This window comes from Amblyomma mixtum, chromosome 3 (assembly GCF_055824585.1).
Source record: "Amblyomma mixtum isolate Tamu chromosome 3, ASM5582458v1, whole genome shotgun sequence".
Classification (NCBI taxonomy): domain Eukaryota; kingdom Metazoa; phylum Arthropoda; class Arachnida; order Ixodida; family Ixodidae; genus Amblyomma; species Amblyomma mixtum.
In genome coordinates, this window is record NC_143014.1 from 320427955 (window position 1) to 320450493 (window position 22539).

Here is a 22539-nt window from a genome sequence, read left to right on the forward strand (position 1 = left end):
TCACCGTAGCAAGCATCACCTTCACCGTAGCAAGCATCACCTTCACCGTAGCAAGCATCACCTTCACCGTAGCAAGCATCACCTTCACCGTAGCAAGCATCACCTTCACCATAGCAAGCATCACCTTCACCATAGCAAGCATCACCTTAACCATAGCAAGCATCACCTTCACCATAGCAAGCATCACCTTCACCATAGCAAGCATCACCTTCACCATAGCAAGCATCATCTTCACCGTACCAAGCATCACCTTCACCGTACCAAGCATCACCTTCACCGTACCAAGCATCACCTTCACCGTACCAAGCATCACCTTCACCATAGCAATCATCGCCTTCACCATAGCAAGCATCACCTTCACCATAGCAAGCATCACCTTCACCATAGCAAGCATCACCTTCACCATAGCAAGCATCACCTTCACCATAGCAAGCATCACCTTCACCATAGCAAGCATCACCTTCACCATAGCAAGCATCACCTTCACCATAGCAAGCATCACCTTCACCATAGCAAGCATCACCTTCACCATAGCAAGCATCACCTTCACCATAGCAAGCATCACCTTCACCATACCAAGCATCACCTTCACCATAACAAGCATCACCTTCACCATAGCAAGCATCACCTTCACCATAGCAAGCATCACCTTCACCATACCAAGCATCACCTTCACCATACCAAGCATCACCTTCACCATACCAAGCATCACCTTCCAAAAACCAAGCATCACCTTCACCATACCAAGCATCACCTTCACCATACCAAGCATCACCTTCACCATACCAAGCATCACCTTCACCATAGCAAGCATCACCTTCACCATAGCAAGCGTCATCTTCACCATAGCAAGCGTCACCATAGCAAGCGTCACCTTCACCATAGCAAGCATCACCTTCACCATAGCAAGCATCACCTTCACCATAGCAAGCATCACCTTCACCATAGCAAGCATCACCTTCACCATAGCAAGCATCACCTTCACCATAGCAAGCATCACCTTCACCATAGCATCACCTTCACCGTAGCAAGCATCACCTTCACCGTAGCAAGCATCACCTTCACCGTAGCAAGCATCACCTTCACCGTAGCAAGCATCACCTTCACCGTAGCAAGCATCACCTTCACCGTAGCAAGCATCACCTTCACAATAGCAAGCATCACCTTCACCGTAGCAAGCGTCACCTTCACCGTAGCAAGCATCACCTTCACCGTAGCAAGCATCACCTTCACCGTAGCAAGCATCCCCTTCACCGTAGCAAGCATCACCTTCACCATAGCAAGCATCACCTTCACCATAGCAAGCATCACCTTCACCATAGCAAGCATCACCTTCACCATAGCAAGCATCACCTTCACCATAGCAAGCATCACCTTCACCATAGCAAGCATCACCTTCACCGTACCAAGCATCACCTTCACCGTACCAAGCATCACCTTCACCATACCAAGCATCACCTTCACCATAGCAAGCATCACCTCCACCATAGCAAGCATCACCTCCACCATAGCAAGCATCACCTTCACCATACCAAGCATCACCTTCACCATACCAAGCATCACCTTCACCATACCAAGCATCACCTTCACCATACCAAGCATCACCTTCACCATACCAAGCATCACCTTCACCATACCAAGCATCACCTTCACCATACCAAGCATCACCTTCACCATACCAAGCATCACCTTCACCATACCAAGCATCACCTTCACCATACCAAGCATCACCTTCACCATACCAAACATCACCTTCACCATACCAAGCATCACCTTCACCATACCAAACATCACCTTCACCATACCAAGCATCACCTTCACCATACCAAGCATCACCTTCACCATACCAAGCATCACCTTCACCATACCAAGCATCACCTTCACCATACCAAGCATCACCTTCACCATAACAAGCATCACCTTCACCATAGCAAGCATCACCTTCACCATACCAAGCATCACCTTCACCATAGCAAGCATCACCTTCACCATAGCAAGCATCACCTTCCATACCAGGCATCACCTTCACCATAGCAAGCATCACCTTGACCATACCAAGCATCACCTTCACCATAGCAAGCATCACCTTCACCATAGCAAGCATCACCTTCACCACAGCAAGCATCACCTTCACCACAGCAAGAATCACCTTCACCATAGCAAGCATCACCTTCACCATAGCAAGCATCACCTTCACCATAGCAAGCATCACCTTCACCATAGCAAGCATCACCTTCACCATAGCAAGCATCACCTTCACCGTACCAAGTATCACCTTCACCGTACCAAGCATCACCTTCACCGTACCAAGCATCACCTTCACCATACCAAGCATCACCTTCACCGTACCAAGCATCACCTTCACTATACCAAGCATCACCTTCACCATAGCAAGCATCACCTTCACCATAGCAAGCATCACCTTCACCATAGCAAGCATCACCTCCACCATAGCAAGCATCACCTCCACCATAGCAAGCATCACCTCCACCATAGCAAGCATCACCTCCACCATAGCAAGCATCACCTTCACCATAGCAAGCAGCACATTCACCATAGCAAGCATCAGCTCCACCATAGCAAGCATCACCTTCACCATAACAAGCATCACCTGCACCATAGCAAGCATCACCTTCACCATAGCAAGCATCACCTTCACCATAGCAAGCATCACCTCCACCATAGCAAGCATCACCTCCAGCACAGCAAGCATCACCTCCACCATAGCAAGCATCACCTTCACCATAGCAAGCATCACCTTCACCATAGCAAGCATCACCTCCACCATAGCAAGCATCACCTCCACCATAGCAAGCATCACCTCCACCATATCAAGCATCACCTCCACCATAGCAAGCATCACCTCCACCATAGCAAGCATCACCTCCACCATCGCAAGCATCACATTCACCATAGCAAGCATCACCTCCACCATAGCAAGCATCACCTCCACCATAGCAAGCATCACCTTCACCATAGCAAGCGTCACCTTCACCATAGCAAGCGTCACCTTCACCACAGCAAGCGTCACCTTCACCATAGCAAGCGTCACCTTCACCACAGCAAGCATCACCTTCACCATAGCAAGCGTCACCTTCACCATAGCAAGAGTCACCTTCACCACAGCAAGCGTCACCTTCACCACAGCAAGCGTCACCTTCACCATAGCAAGCATCACCTTTACCATAGCAAGCATCACCTTCACCATACCAAGCATCACCTTCACCATACCAAGCATCACCTTCACCATACCAAGCATCACCTTCACCATACCAAGCATCACCTTCACCATACCAAGCATCACCTTCACCATAGCAAGCATCACCTTCACCATAGCAACATCACCTTCACCATAGCAAGCATCACCTTCACCATAGCAAGCATCACCTTCACCATAGCAAGCATCACCTTCAGCATAGCAAGCAACACCTTCACCATAGCAAGCATCACCTTCACCATAGCAAGCATCACCTTCACCATAGCAAGCATCACCTTCACCATAGCAAGCATCACCTTCACCATAGCAAGCCTCACCTTCACCATAGCAAGCGTCACCTTCACCACAGCAAGCGTCACCTTCACCACAGCAAGCGTCACCTTCACCACAGCAAGCGTCACCTTCACCATAGCAAGCATCACCTTCACCATAGCAAGCATCACCTTCACCATAGCAAGCATCACCTTCACCATAGCAAGCATCACCTTCACCATAGCAAGCATCACCTTCACCATAGCAAGCATCACCTTCACCATACCAAGCATCACCTTCACCATACCAAGCATCACCTTCACCATACCAAGCATCACCTTCACCATACCAAGCATCACCTTCACCATACCAAGCATCACCTTCACCATAGAAGCATCACCTTCACCATAGCAAGCATCACCTTCACCATAGCAAGCATCACCTTCACCATAGCAAGCATCACCTTCACCATAGCAAGCATCACCTTCACCATAGCATCACCTTCACCATAGCAAGCATCACCTTCACAATAGCAAGCATCACCTTCACCATAGCAAGCATCACCTTCACAATAGCAAGCATCACCTTCACCATAGCAAACATCACCTTCACCATAGCAAGCATCACCTTTACCATAGCAAGCATCACCTTCACCATACCAAGCATCACCTTTACCATAGCAAGCATCACCTTCACCATACCAAGCATCACCTTCACCATACCAAGCATCACCTTCACCATACAAAGCATCACCTTCACCGTAGCAAGCATCACCTTCACCGTAGCAAGCATCACCTTCACCGTAGCAAGCATCACCTTCACCGTAGCAAGCATCACCTTCACCATAGCAAGCATCACCTTCACCATAGCAAGCATCACCTTCACCATAGCAAGCATCACCTTCACCATAGCAAGCATCACCTTCACCATAGCAAGCATCACCTTCACCATAGCAAGCATCACCTTCACCATAGCAAGCATCACCTTCACCATAGCAAGTATCACCTTCACCGTAGCAAGCATCACCTTCGCCGTAGCAAGCATCACCTTCACCATACCAAGCATCACCTTCACCATACCAAGCATCACCTTCACCATACAAAGCATCACCTTCACCGTAGCAAGCATCACCTTCACTGTAGCAAGCATCACCTTCACCGTAGCAAGCATCACCTTCACCGTAGCAAGCATCACCTTCACCATAGCAAGCATCACCTTCACCATAGCAAGCATCACCTTCACCATAGCAAGCATCACCTTCACCATAGCAAGCATCACCTTCACCATAGCAAGCATCACCTTCACCATAGCAAGCATCACCTTCACCATAGCAAGCATCACCTTCACCATAGCAAGTATCACCTTCACCGTAGCAAGCATCACCTTCGCCGTAGCAAGCATCACCTTCACCATAGCTAGCATCACCTTCACCGTAGCAAGCATCACCTTCACCATAGCAAGCATCACCTTCACCATAGCAAGCATCACCTTCACCATACAAAGCATCACCTTCACCGTAGCAAGCATCACCTTCACCATAGCAAGCATCACCTTCACCGTAGCAAGCATCACCTTCACCGTAGCAAGCATCACCTTCACCGTAGCAAGCACCACCTTCACCGTAGCAAGCATCACCTTCACCGTAGCAAGCATCACCTTCACCGTAGCAAGCATCACCTTCACCGTAGCAAGCATCACCTTCACCGTAGCAAGCATCACCTTCACCGTAGCAAGCATCACCTTCACCGTAGCAAGCATCACCTTCACCGTAGCAAGCATCACCTTCACCGTAGCAAGCATCACCTCCACCGTAGCAAGCATCACCTGCACCGTAGCAAGCATCACCTGCACCGTAGCAAGCATCACCTTCACCATAGCAAGCATCACCTTCACCGTAGCAAGCATCACCTTCACCATAGCAAGCATCACCTTCACCATAGCAAGCATCACCTTCACCATAGCAAGCATCACCTTCACCATAGCAAGCATCACCTTCACCATAGCAAGCATCACCTTCACCATAGCAAGCATCACCTTCACCATAGCAAGCATCACCTTTACCATAGCAAGCATCACCTTCACCATACCAAGCATCACCTTCACCATACCAAGCATCACCTTTACCATAGCAAGCATCACCTTCACCATACCAAGCATCACCTTCACCATACCAAGCATGACCTTCACCATAGCAAGCATCACCTTCACCATAGCAAGCATCACCTTCACCATATAGCAAGCATCACCTTCACCATATAGCAAGCATCACCTTCACCATATAGCAAGCATCACCTTCACCATATAGCAAGCATCACCTTCACCATATAGCAAGCATCACCTTCACCATATAGCAAGCATCACCTTCACCATATAGCAAGCATCACCTTCACCATATAGCAAGCATCACCTGCACCATATAGCAAGCATCACCTTCACCATATAGCAAGCATCACCTTCACCATATAGCAAGCATCACCTTCACCATATAGCAAGCATCACCTTCACCATATAGCAAGCATCACCTTCACCATATAGCAAGCATCACCTTCACCATCTTCACCATATAGCAAGCATCACTTTCACCATATAGCAAGCATCACCTTCACCATATAGCAAGCATCACCTTCACCATATAGCAAGCATCACCTTCACCATATAGCAAGCATCACCTTCACCATATAGCAAGCATCACCTTCACCATATAGCAAGCATCACCTTCACCATATAGCAAGCATCACCTTCACCATAGCAAGCATCACCTTCACCATAGCAAGCATCACCTTCACCATAGCAAGCATCACCTTCACCATAGCAAGCATCACCTTCACCATACCAAGCATCACCTTCACCATACCAAGCATCACCTTCACCATACCAAGCATCACCTTCACCATAGCAAGCATCACCTTCACCATACCAAGCATCACCTTCACCATACCAAGCATCACCTTCACCATAGAAGCATCACCTTCACCATAGCAAGCATCACCTTCACCATAGCAAGCATCACCTTCACCATAGCAAGCATCACATTTACCATAGAAAGCATCACCTTCACCATAGCAAGCATCACCTTCACCATAGCAAGCATCACCTTCACCATAGCAAGCATCACCTTCACCATAGCAAGCATCACCTTCACCATAGCAAGCATCACCTTCACCATAGCAAGCATCACCTTCACCATAGCAAGCATCACCTTCACCATAGCAAGCATCACCTTCACCATAGCAAGCATCACCTTCACCATAGCAAGCATCACCTTCACCATAGCAAGCATCAGCTTCACCATAGCAAGCATCACCTTTACCATAGCAAGCATCACCTTCACCATAGCAAGCATCACCTTCACCATAGCAAGCATCACCTTCACCATAGCAAGCACCAGCTTCACCATAGCAAGCATCACCTTCACCATAGCAAGCATCACCTTCACCATAGCAAGCATCACCTTCACCATAGCAAGCATCACCTTCACCATAGCAAGCAGTACCTTCACCATAGCAAGCATCACCTTCACCATAGCAAGCATCACCTTCACCATAGCAAGCATCACCTTCACCATAGCAAGCATCACCTTCACCACAGCAAGCATCACCTTCACCATAGCAAGCATCACCTTCACCACAGCAAACATCACCTTCACCACAGCAAGCATCACCTTCACCATAGCAAGCATCACCTTCACCACAGCAAGCATCACCTTCACCATAGCAAGCATCACCTTCACCATAGCAAGCATCACCTTCACCATAGCATCACCTTCACCATAGCAAGCATCACCTTCACAATAGCAAGCATCACCTTCACCATAGCAAGCATCACCTTCACAATAGCAAGCATCACCTTCACCATAGCAAACATCACCTTCACCATAGCAAGCATCACCTTTACCATAGCAAGCATCACCTTCACCATACCAAGCATCACCTTTACCATAGCAAGCATCACCTTCACCATACCAAGCATCACCTTCACCATACCAAGCATCACCTTCACCATACAAAGCATCACCTTCACCGTAGCAAGCATCACCTTCACCGTAGCAAGCATCACCTTCACCGTAGCAAGCATCACCTTCACCGTAGCAAGCATCACCTTCACCATAGCAAGCATCACCTTCACCATAGCAAGCATCACCTTCACCATAGCAAGCATCACCTTCACCATAGCAAGCATCACCTTCACCATAGCAAGCATCACCTTCACCATAGCAAGCATCACCTTCACCATAGCAAGCATCACCTTCACCATAGCAAGTATCACCTTCACCGTAGCAAGCATCACCTTCGCCGTAGCAAGCATCACCTTCACCATACCAAGCATCACCTTCACCATACCAAGCATCACCTTCACCATACAAAGCATCACCTTCACCGTAGCAAGCATCACCTTCACTGTAGCAAGCATCACCTTCACCGTAGCAAGCATCACCTTCACCGTAGCAAGCATCACCTTCACCATAGCAAGCATCACCTTCACCATAGCAAGCATCACCTTCACCATAGCAAGCATCACCTTCACCATAGCAAGCATCACCTTCACCATAGCAAGCATCACCTTCACCATAGCAAGCATCACCTTCACCATAGCAAGCATCACCTTCACCATAGCAAGTATCACCTTCACCGTAGCAAGCATCACCTTCGCCGTAGCAAGCATCACCTTCACCATAGCTAGCATCACCTTCACCGTAGCAAGCATCACCTTCACCATAGCAAGCATCACCTTCACCATAGCAAGCATCACCTTCACCATACAAAGCATCACCTTCACCGTAGCAAGCATCACCTTCACCGTAGCAAGCATCACCTTCACCGTAGCAAGCATCACCTTCACCGTAGCAAGCATCACCTTCACCGTAGCAAGCACCACCTTCACCGTAGCAAGCATCACCTTCACCGTAGCAAGCATCACCTTCACCGTAGCAAGCATCACCTTCACCGTAGCAAGCATCACCTTCACCGTAGCAAGCATCACCTTCACCGTAGCAAGCATCACCTTCACCGTAGCAAGCATCACCTTCACCGTTGCAAGCATCACCTTCACCGTAGCAAGCATCACCTCCACCGTAGCAAGCATCACCTGCACCGTAGCAAGCATCACCTGCACCGTAGCAAGCATCACCTTCACCATAGCAAGCATCACCTTCACCGTAGCAAGCATCACCTTCACCATAGCAAGCATCACCTTCACCATAGCAAGCATCACCTTCACCATAGCAAGCATCACCTTCACCATAGCAAGCATCACCTTCACCATAGCAAGCATCACCTTCACCATAGCAAGCATCACCTTCACCATAGCAAGCATCACCTTTACCATAGCAAGCATCACCTTCACCATACCAAGCATCACCTTCACCATACCAAGCATCACCTTTACCATAGCAAGCATCACCTTCACCATACCAAGCATCACCTTCACCATACCAAGCATCACCTTCACCATAGCAAGCATCACCTTCACCATAGCAAGCATCACCTTCACCATATAGCAAGCATCACCTTCACCATATAGCAAGCATCACCTTCACCATATAGCAAGCATCACCTTCACCATATAGCAAGCATCACCTTCACCATATAGCAAGCATCACCTTCACCATATAGCAAGCATCACCTTCACCATATAGCAAGCATCACCTTCACCATATAGCAAGCATCACCTTCACCATAGCAAGCATCACCTTCACCATAGCAAGTATCACCTTCACCGTAGCAAGCATCACCTTCGCCGTAGCAAGCATCACCTTCACCATAGCTAGCATCACCTTCACCGTAGCAAGCATCACCTTCACCATAGCAAGCATCACCTTCACCATAGCAAGCATCACCTTCACCATACAAAGCATCACCTTCACCGTAGCAAGCATCACCTTCACCGTAGCAAGCATCACCTTCACCGTAGCAAGCATCACCTTCACCGTAGCAAGCATCACCTTCACCGTAGCAAGCACCACCTTCACCGTAGCAAGCATCACCTTCACCGTAGCAAGCATCACCTTCACCGTAGCAAGCATCACCTTCACCGTAGCAAGCATCACCTTCACCGTAGCAAGCATCACCTTCACCGTAGCAAGCATCACCTTCACCGTAGCAAGCATCACCTTCACCGTAGCAAGCATCACCTCCACCGTAGCAAGCATCACCTGCACCGTAGCAAGCATCACCTGCACCGTAGCAAGCATCACCTTCACCATAGCAAGCATCACCTTCACCGTAGCAAGCATCACCTTCACCATAGCAAGCATCACCTTCACCATAGCAAGCATCACCTTCACCATAGCAAGCATCACCTTCACCATAGCAAGCATCACCTTCACCATAGCAAGCATCACCTTCACCATAGCAAGCATCACCTTCACCATAGCAAGCATCACCTTTACCATAGCAAGCATCACCTTCACCATACCAAGCATCACCTTCACCATACCAAGCATCACCTTTACCATAGCAAGCATCACCTTCACCATACCAAGCATCACCTTCACCATACCAAGCATCACCTTCACCATAGCAAGCATCACCTTCACCATAGCAAGCATCACCTTCACCATATAGCAAGCATCACCTTCACCATATAGCAAGCATCACCTTCACCATATAGCAAGCATCACCTTCACCATATAGCAAGCATCACCTTCACCATATAGCAAGCATCACCTTCACCATATAGCAAGCATCACCTTCACCATATAGCAAGCATCACCTTCACCATATAGCAAGCATCACCTTCACCATATAGCAAGCATCACCTGCACCATATAGCAAGCATCACCTTCACCATATAGCAAGCATCACCTTCACCATATAGCAAGCATCACCTTCACCATATAGCAAGCATCACCTTCACCATATAGCAAGCATCACCTTCACCATCTTCACCATATAGCAAGCATCACCTTCACCATATAGCAAGCATCACCTTCACCATATAGCAAGCATCACCTTCACCATATAGCAAGCATCACCTTCACCATATAGCAAGCATCACCTTCACCATATAGCAAGCATCACCTTCACCATATAGCAAGCATCACCTTCACCATATAGCAAGCATCACCTTCACCATATAGCAAGCATCACCTTCACCATATAGCAAGCATCACCTTCACCATAGCAAGCATCACCTTCACCGTAGCAAGCATCACCTTCACCGTAGCAAGCATCACCTTCACCGTAGCAAGCATCACCTTCACCGTAGCAAGCATCACCTTCACCGTAGCAAGCATCACCTTCACCATAGCAAGCATCACCTCCACCGTAGCAAGCATCACCTGCACCGTAGCAAGCATCACCTGCACCGTAGCAAGCATCACCTTCACCATAGCAAGCATCACCTTCACCGTAGCAAGCATCACCTTCACCATAGCAAGCATCACCTTCACCATAGCAAGCATCATCTTCACCATAGCAAGCATCACCTTCACCATAGCAAGCATCACCTTCACCATAGCAAGCATCACCTTCACCATAGCAAGCATCACCTTCACCATAGCAAGCATCACCTTTACCATAGCAAGCATCACCTTCACCATACCAAGCATCACCTTCACCATACCAAGCATCACCTTTACCATAGCAAGCATCACCTTCACCATACCAAGCATCACCTTCACCATACCAAGCATCACCTTCACCATACAAAGCATCACCTTCACCGTAGCAAGCATCACCTTCACCGTAGCAAGCATCACCTTCACCGTAGCAAGCATCACCTTCACCGTAGCAAGCATCACCTTCACCATAGCAAGCATCACCTTCACCATAGCAAGCATCACCTTCACCATAGCAAGCATCACCTTCACCATAGCAAGCATCACCTTCACCATAGCAAGCATCACCTTCACCATAGCAAGCATCACCTTCACCATAGCAAGCATCAGCTTCACCATAGCAAGCATCACCTTCACCATAGCAAGTATCACCTTCACCGTAGCAAGCATCACCTTCGCCGTAGCAAGCATCACCTTCACCATAGCTAGCATCACCTTCACCATAGCTAGCATCACCTTCACCGCAGCAAGCATCACCTTCACCGTAGCAACCATCACCTTCACCGTAGCAAGCATCACCTTCACCATAGCAAGCATCACCTTCACCATAGCAAGCATCACCTTCACCATACAAAGCATCACCTTCACCGTAGCAAGCATCACCTTCACCGTAGCAAGCATCACCTTCACCGTAGCAAGCATCACCTTCACCGTAGCAAGCATCACCTTCACCGTAGCAAGCACCACCTTCACCGTAGCAAGCATCACCTTCACCGTAGCAAGCATCACCTTCACCGTAGCAAGCATCACCTTCACCGTAGCAAGCATCACCTTCACCGTAGCAAGCATCACCTTCACTGTAGCAAGCATCACCTTCACCGTAGCAAGCATCACCTTCACCGTAGCAAGCATCACCTCCACCGTAGCAAGCATCACCTGCACCGTAGCAAGCATCACCTGCACCGTAGCAAGCATCACCTTCACCATAGCAAGCATCACCTTCACCGTAGCAAGCATCACCTTCACCATAGCAAGCATCACCTTCACCATAGCAAGCATCACCTTCACCATAGCAAGCATCACCTTCACCATAGCAAGCATCACCTTCACCATAGCAAGCATCACCTTCACCATAGCAAGCATCACCTTCACCATAGCAAGCATCACCTTCACCATAGCAAGCATCACCTTTACCATACCAAGCATCACCTTCACCATACCAAGCATCACCTTCACCATACCAAGCATCACCTTTACCATAGCAAGCATCACCTTCACCATACCAAGCATCACCTTCACCATACCAAGCATCACCTTCACCATACCAAGCATCACCTTCACCATAGCAAGCATCACCTTCACCATAGCAAGCATCACCTTCACCATATAGCAAGCATCACCTTCACCATATAGCAAGCATCACCTTCACCATATAGCAAGCATCACCTTCACCATATAGCAAGCATCACCTTCACCATATAGCAAGCATCACCTTCACCATATAGCAAGCATCACCTTCACCATATAGCAAGCATCACCTTCACCATATAGCAAGCATCACCTTCACCATATAGCAAGCATCACCTTCACCATATAGCAAGCATCACCTTCACCATATAGCAAGCATCACCTTCACCATATAGCAAGCATCACCTTCACCATATAGCAAGCATCACCTTCACCATCTTCACCATATAGCAAGCATCACCTTCACCATATAGCAAGCATCACCTTCACCATATAGCAAGCATCACCTTCACCATATAGCAAGCATCACCTTCACCATATAGCAAGCATCACCTTCACCATATAGCAAGCATCACCTTCACCATATAGCAAGCATCACCTTCACCATATAGCAAGCATCACCTTCACCATATAGCAAGCATCACCTTCACCATATAGCAAGCATCACCTTCACCATAGCAAGCATCACCTTCACCATAGCAAGCATCACCTTCATCATAGCAAGCATCACCTTCACCATAGCAAGCATCACCTTCACCATAGCAAGCATCACCTTCACCACAGCAAGCATCACCTTCACCACAGCAAGCATCACCTTCGCCACAGCAAGCATCACCTTCGCCACAGCAAGCATCACCTTCGCCATACCAAGCATCACCTTCACCATACCAAGCATCACCTTCACCATACCAAGCATCACCTTCACCATACCAAGCATCACCTTCACCATACCAAGCATCACCTTCACCATAGCAAGCATCACCTTCACCATAGCAAGCATCACCTTCACCACAGCAAGCATCACCTTCTCCACAGCAAGCAACACCTTCGCCATAGCAAGCATCACCTTCACCATAGCAAGCATCACCTTCACCATAGCAAGCATCACCTTCACCATAGCAAGCATCACCTTCACCATAGCAAGCATCACCTTCACCATAGCAAGCATCACCTTCACCATAGCAAGCATCACCTTCACCATAGAAAGCATCACCTTCACCACAGCAAGCATCACCTTCACCACAGCAAGCATCACCTTCACCATAGCAAGCATCACCTTCACCATAGCAGGCATCACCTTCACCATAGCAAGCATCACCTTCACCATAGCAAGCATCACCTTCACCATAGCAAGCATCACCTTCACCATAGCAAGCATCACCTTCACCATAGCAAGCATCACCTTCACCATAGCAAGCATCACCTTCACCATAGCAAGCATCACCTTCACCATAGCAAGCATCACCTTCACCATAGCAAGCATCACCTCCACCATAGCAAGCATCACCTCCACCATAGCAAGCATCACCTCCACCATAGCAAGCATCACCTCCACCATAGCAAGCATCACCTTCACCATAGCAAGCAGCACATTCACCATAGCAAGCATCAGCTCCACCATAGCAAGCATCACCTCCACCATAGCAAACATCACCTTCACCATAACAAGCATCACCTGCACCATAGCAAGCATCACCTTCACCATAGCAAGCATCACCTTCACCATAGCAAGCATCACCTCCACCATAGCAAGCATCACCTCCACCATAGCAAGCATCACCTCCACCATAGCAAGCATCACCTTCACCATACCAAGCATCACCTTTACCATAGCAAGCATCACCTTCACCATACCAAGCATCACCTTCACCATACCAAGCATCACCTTCACCATACAAAGCATCACCTTCACCGTAGCAAGCATCACCTTCACCGTAGCAAGCATCACCTTCACCGTAGCAAGCATCACCTTCACCGTAGCAAGCATCACCTTCACCGTAGCAAGCATCACCTTCACCATAGCAAGCATCACCTTCACCATAGCAAGCATCACCTTCACCATAGCAAGCATCACCTTCACCATAGCAAGCATCACCTTCACCATAGCAAGCATCACCTTCACCATAGCAAGCATCACCTTCACCATAGCAAGTATCACCTTCACCGTAGCAAGCATCACCTTCGCCGTAGCAAGCATCACCTTCACCATAGCTAGCATCACCTTCACCGCAGCAAGCATCACCTTCACCGTAGCAAGCATCACCTTCACCGTAGCAAGCATCACCTTCACCATAGCAAGCATCACCTTCACCATAGCAAGCATCACCTTCACCATACAAAGCATCACCTTCACCGTAGCAAGCATCACCTTCACCGTAGCAAGCATCACCTTCACCGTAGCAAGCATCACCTTCACCGTAGCAAGCATCACCTTCACCGTAGCAAGCATCACCTTCACCGTAGCAAGCACCACCTTCACCGTAGCAAGCATCACCTTCACCGTAGCAAGCATCACCTTCACCGTAGCAAGCATCACCTTCACCGTAGCAAGCATCACCTTCACCGTAGCAAGCATCACCTTCACCGTAGCAAGCATCACCTTCACCGTAGCAAGCATCACCTTCACCGTAGCAAGCATCACCTTCACCGTAGCAAGCATCACCTTCACCGTAGCAAGCATCACCTCCACCGTAGCAAGCATCACCTGCACCGTAGCAAGCATCACCTGCACCGTAGCAAGCATCACCTTCACCGTAGCAAGCATCACCTTCACCGTAGCAAGCATCACCTTCACCATAGCAAGCATCACCTTCACCATAGCAAGCATCACCTTCACCATAGCAAGCATCACCTTCACCATAGCAAGCATCACCTTCACCATAGCAAGCATCACCTTCACCATAGCAAGCATCACCTTCACCATAGCAAGCATCACCTTTACCATAGCAAGCATCACCTTCACCATACCAAGCATCACCTTCACCATACCAAGCATCACCTTTACCATAGCAAGCATCACCTTCACCATACCAAGCATCACCTTCACCATACCAAGCATCACCTTCACCATACCAAGCATCACCTTCACCATAGCAAGCATCATCTTCACCATAGCAAGCATCACCTTCACCATATAGCAAGCATCACCTTCACCATATAGCAAGCATCACCTTCACCATATAGCAAGCATCACCTTCACCATATAGCAAGCATCACCTTCACCATATAGCAAGCATCACCTTCACCATATAGCAAGCATCACCTTCACCATATAGCAAGCATCACCTTCACCATATAGCAAGCATCACCTTCACCATCTTCACCATATAGCAAGCATCACCTTCACCATATAGCAAGCATCACCTTCACCATATAGCAAGCATCACCTTCACCATATAGCAAGCATCACCTTCACCATATAGCAAGCATCACCTTCACCATATAGCAAGCATCACCTTCACCATATAGCAAGCATCACCTTCACCATATAGCAAGCATCACCTTCACCATATAGCAAGCATCACCTTCACCATATAGCAAGCATCACCTTCACCATATAGCAAGCATCACCTTCACCATATAGCAAGCATCACCTTCACCATAGCAAGCATCACCTTCACCATAGCAAGCATCACCTTCATCATAGCAAGCATCACCTTCACCATAGCAAGCATCACCTTCACCATAGCAAGCATCACCTTCACTACAGCAAGCATCACCTTCACCACAGCAAGCATCACCTTCGCCACAGCAAGCATCACCTTCTCCACAGCAAGCAACACCTTCGCCATAGCAAGCATCACCTTCACCATAGCAAGCATCACCTTCACCATAGCAAGCATCACCTTCACCATAGCAAGCATCACCTTCACCATAGCAAGCATCACCTTCACCATAGCAAGCATCACCTTCACCATAGCAAGCATCACCTTCACCATAGCAAGCATCACCTTCACCATAGAAAGCATCACCTTCACCACAGCAAGCATCACCTTCACCACAGCAAGCATCACCTTCACCATAGCAAGCATCACCTTCACCATAGCAGGCATCACCTTCACCATAGCAAGCATCACCTTCACCATAGCAAGCATCACCTTCACCATAGCAAGCATCACCTTCACCATAGCAAGCATCACCTTCACCATAGCAAGCATCACCTTCACCATAGCAAGCATCACCTTCACCATAGCAAGCATCACCTTCACCATAGCAAGCATCACCTTCACCATAGCAAGCATCACCTCCACCATAGCAAGCATCACCTCCACCATAGCAAGCATCACCTCCACCATAGCAAGCATCACCTCCACCATAGCAAGCATCACCTTCACCATAGCAAGCAGCACATTCACCATAGCAAGCATCAGCTCCACCATAGCAAGCATCACCTCCACCATAGCAAGCATCACCTTCACCATAACAAGCATCACCTGCACCATAGCAAGCATCACCTTCACCATAGCAAGCATCACCTTCACCATAGCAAGCATCACCTCCACCATAGCAAGCATCACCTCCACCATAGCAAGCATCACCTCCAGCACAGCAAGCATCACCTCCACCATAGCAAGCATCACCTTCACCATAGCAAGCATCACCTTCACCATAGCAAGCATCACCTTCACCATAGCAAGCATCACCTTCACCATAGCAAGCATCACCTTCACCATAGCAAGCATCACCTTCACCATAGCAAGCATCACCTTCACCATAGCAAGCATCACCTTCACCATAGCAAGCATCACCTTCACCATAGCAAGTATCACCTTCACCGTAGCAAGCATCACCTTCGCCGTAGCAAGCATCACCTTCACCATAGCTAGCATCACCTTCACCGCAGCAAGCATCACCTTCACCGTAGCAAGCATCACCTTCACCGTAGCAAGCATCACCTTCACCATAGCAAGCATCACCTTCACCATAGCAAGCATCACCTTCACCATACAAAGCATCACCTTCACCGTAGCAAGCATCACCTTCACCGTAGCAAGCATCACCTTCACCGTAGCAAGCATCACCTTCACCGTAGCAAGCATCACCTTCACCGTAGCAAGCACCACCTTCACCGTAGCAAGCATCACCTTCACCGTAGCAAGCATCACCTTCACCGTAGCAAGCATCACCTTCACCGTAGCAAGCATCACATTCACCGTAGCAAGCATCACCTTCACCGTAGCAAGCATCACCTTCACCGTAGCAAGCATCACCTTCACCGTAGCAAGCATCACCTTCACCGTAGCAAGCATCACCTCCACCGTAGCAAGCATCACCTGCACCGTAGCAAGCATCACCTGCACCGTAGCAAGCATCACCTTCACCGTAGCAAGCATCACCTTCACCATAGCAAGCATCACCTTCACCATAGCAAGCATCACCTTCACCATAGCAAGCATCACCTTCACCATAGCAAGCATCACCTTCACCATAGCAAGCATCACCTTCACCATAGCAAGCATCACCTTCACCATAGCAAGCATCACCTTCACCATAGCAAGCATCACCTTTACCATAGCAAGCATCACCTTCACCATACCAAGCATCACCTTCACCATACCAAGCATCACCTTTACCATAGCAAGCATCACCTTCACCATACCAAGCATCACCTTCACCATACCAAGCATCACCTTCACCATACCAAGCATCACCTTCACCATAGCAAGCATCACCTTCACCATAGCAAGCATCACCTTCACCATATAGCAAGCATCACCTTCACCATATAGCAAGCATCACCTTCACCATATAGCAAGCATCACCTTCACCATATAGCAAGCATCACCTTCACCATATAGCAAGCATCACCTTCACCATATAGCAAGCATCACCTTCACCATATAGCAAGCATCACCTTCACCATCTTCACCATATAGCAAGCATCACCTTCACCATATAGCAAGCATCACCTTCACCATATAGCAAGCATCACCTTCACCATATAGCAAGCATCACCTTCACCATATAGCAAGCATCACCTTCACCATATAGCAAGCATCACCTTCACCATATAGCAAGCATCACCTTCACCATATAGCAAGCATCACCTTCACCATATAGCAAGCATCACCTTCACCATATAGCAAGCATCACCTTCACCATATAGCAAGCATCACCTTCACCATATAGCAAGCATCACCTTCACCATAGCAAGCATCACCTTCACCATACCAAGCATCACCTTCATCATAGCAAGCATCACCTTCACCATAGCAAACATCACCTTCACCATAGCAAGCATCACCTTCACCACAGCAAGCATCACCTTCACCACAGCAAGCATCACCTTCGCCACAGCAAGCATCACCTTCGCCACAGCAAGCATCACCTTCGCCATACCAAGCATCACCTTCACCATACCAAGCATCACCTTCACCATACCAAGCATCACCTTCACCATACCAAGCATCACCTTCACCATAGCAAGCATCACCTTCACCATAGCAAGCATCACCTTCACCACAGCAAGCATCACCTTCTCCACAGCAAGCAACACCTTCGCCATAGCAAGCATCACCTTCACCATAGCAAGCATCACCTTCACCATAGCAAGCATCACCTTCACCATAGCAAGCATCACCTTCACCATAGCAAGCATCACCTTCACCATAGCAAGCATCACCTTCACCATAGCAAGCATCACCTTCACCATAGCAAGCATCACCTTCACCATAGAAAGCATCACCTTCACCACAGCAAGCATCACCTTCACCACAGCAAGCATCACCTTCACCATAGCAGGCATCACCTTCACCATAGCAAGCATCACCTTCACCATAGCAAGCATCACCTTCACCATAGCAAGCATCACCTTCACCATAGCAAGCATCACCTTCACCATAGCAAGCATCACCTTCACCATAGCAAGCATCACCTTCACCATAGCAAGCATCACCTTCACCATAGCAAGCATCACCTTCACCATAGCAAGCATCACCTTCACCATAGCAAGCATCACCTCCACCATAGCAAGCATCACCTCCACCATAGCAAGCATCACCTCCACCATAGCAAGCATCACCTCCACCATAGCAAGCATCACCTTCACCATAGCAAGCAGCACATTCACCATAGCAAGCATCAGCTCCACCATAGCAAGCATCACCTCCACCATAGCAAGCATCACCTTCACCATAACAAGCATCACCTGCACCATAGCAAGCATCACCTTCACCATAGCAAGCATCACCTTCACCATAGCAAGCATCACCTCCACCATAGCAAGCATCACCTCCACCATAGCAAGCATCACCTCCAGCACAGCAAGCATCACCTCCACCATAGCAAGCATCACCTTCACCATAGCAAGCATCACCTTCACCATAGCAAGCATCACCTCCACCATAGCAAGCATCACCTCCACCATAGCAAGCATCACCTCCACCATATCAAGCATCACCTCCACCATAGCAAGCATCACCTCCACTATAGCAAGCATCACCTCCACCATCGCAAGCATCACATTCACCATAGCAAGCATCACCTCCACCATAGCAAGCATCACCTCCACCATAGCAAGCATCACCTTCACCATAGCAAGCGTCACCTTCACCATAGCAAGCGTCACCTTCACCACAGCAAGCGTCACCTTCACCATAGCAAGCGTCACCTTCACCACAGCAAGCGTCACCTTCACCATAGCAAGCGTCACCTTCACCATAGCAAGAGTCACCTTCACCACAGCAAGCGTCACCTTCACCACAGCAAGCGTCACCTTCACCATAGCAAGCATCACCTTTACCATAGCAAGCATCACCTTCACCATAGCAAGCATCACCTTTACCATACCAAGCATCACCTTCACCATACCAAGCATCACCTTCACCATACCAAGCATCACCTTCACCATACCAAGCATCACCTTCACCATACCAAGCATCACCTTCACCATACCAAGCATCACCTTCACCATAGCAAGCATCACCTTCACCATAGCAACATCACCTTCACCATAGCAAGCATCACCTTCACCATAGAAAGCATCACCTTCACCATAGCAAGCATCACCTTCACCATAGCAAGCATCACCTTCACCATAGCAAGCATCACCTTCACCATAGCAAGCATCACCTTCACCACAGCAAGCATCACCTTCACCACAGCAAGCATCACCTTCACCATAGCAAGCATCACCTCCACCACAGCAAGCATCACCTTCACCATAGCAAGCATCACCTTCACCATAGCAAGCATCACCTTCACCATAGCAAGCATCACCTTCACCATAGCAGGCATCACCTTCACCATAGCAAGCATCACCTTCACCATAGCAAGCATCACCTTCACCATAGCAAGCATCACCTTCACCATAGCAAGCATCACCTTCACCATACCAAGCATCACCTTCACCATAGCAAGCATCACCTTCACCATAGCAAGCATCACCTTCACCACAGCAAGCATCACCTTCTCCACAGCAAGCAACACCTTCGCCATAGCAAGCATCACCTTCACCATAGCAAGCATCACCTTCACCATAGCAAGCATCACCTTCACCATAGCAAGCATCACCTTCACCATAGCAAGCATCACCTTCACCATAGCAAGCATCACCTTCACCATAGCAAGCATCACCTTCACCATAGCAAGCATCACCTTCACCATAGAAAGCATCACCTTCACCACAGCAAGCATCACCTTCACCACAGCAAGCATCACCTTCACCATAGCAAGCATCACCTTCACCATAGCAGGCATCACCTTCACCATAGCAAGCATCACCTTCACCATAGCAAGCATCACCTTCACCATAGCAAGCATCACCTTCACCATAGCAAGCATCACCTTCACCATAGCAAGCATCACCTTCACCATAGCAAGCATCACCTTCACCATAGCAAGCATCACCTTCACCATAGCAAGCATCACCTTCACCATAGCAAGCATCACCTTCACCATAGCAAGCATCACCTCCACCATAGCAAGCATCACCTCCACCATAGCAAGCATCACCTCCACCATAGCAAGCATCACCTCCACCATAGCAAGCATCACCTTCACCATAGCAAGCAGCACATTCACCATAGCAAGCATCAGCTCCACCATAGCAAGCATCACCTCCACCATAGCAAGCATCACCTTCACCATAACAAGCATCACCTGCACCATAGCAAGCATCACCTTCACCATAGCAAGCATCACCTTCACCATAGCAAGCATCACCTCCACCATAGCAAGCATCACCTCCACCATAGCAAGCATCACCTCCAGCACAGCAAGCATCACCTCCACCATAGCAAGCATCACCTTCACCATAGCAAGCATCACCTTCACCATAGCAAGCATCACCTCCACCATAGCAAGCATCACCTCCACCATAGCAAGCATCACCTCCACCATATCAAGCATCACCTCCACCATAGCAAGCATCACCTCCACTATAGCAAGCATCACCTCCACCATCGCAAGCATCACATTCACCATAGCAAGCATCACCTCCACCATAGCAAGCATCACCTCCACCATAGCAAGCATCACCTTCACCATAGCAAGCGTCACCTTCACCATAGCAAGCGTCACCTTCACCACAGCAAGCGTCACCTTCACCATAGCAAGCGTCACCTTCACCACAGCAAGCGTCACCTTCACCATAGCAAGCGTCACCTTCACCATAGCAAGAGTCACCTTCACCACAGCAAGCGTCACCTTCACCACAGCAAGTGTCACCTTCACCATAGCAAGCATCACCTTTACCATAGCAAGCATCACCTTCACCATAGCAAGCATCACCTTTACCATACCAAGCATCACCTTCACCATACCAAGCATCACCTTCACCATACCAAGCATCACCTTCACCATACCAAGCATCACCTTCACCATACCAAGCATCACCTTCACCATATCAAGCATCACCTTCACCATAGCAAGCATCACCTTCACCATAGCAACATCACCTTCACCATAGCAAGCATCACCTTCACCATAGAAAGCATCACCTTCACCATAGCAAGCATCACCTTCACCATAGCAAGCATCACCTTCACCATAGCAAGCATCACCTTCACCATAGCAAGCATCACCTTCACCACAGCAAGCATCACCTTCACCACAGCAAGCATCACCTTCACCATAGCAAGCATCACCTCCACCACAGCAAGCATCACCTTCACCATAGCAAGCATCACCTTCACCATAGCAAGCATCACCTTCACCATAGCAAGCATCACCTTCACCATAGCAAGCATCACCTTCACCATAGCAAGCAACACCTTCACCATAGCAAGCATCACCTTCACCATAGCAAGCATCACCTTCACCATAGCAAGCATCACCTTCACCATAGCAAGCATCACCTTCACCATAGCAAGCATCACCTTCACCA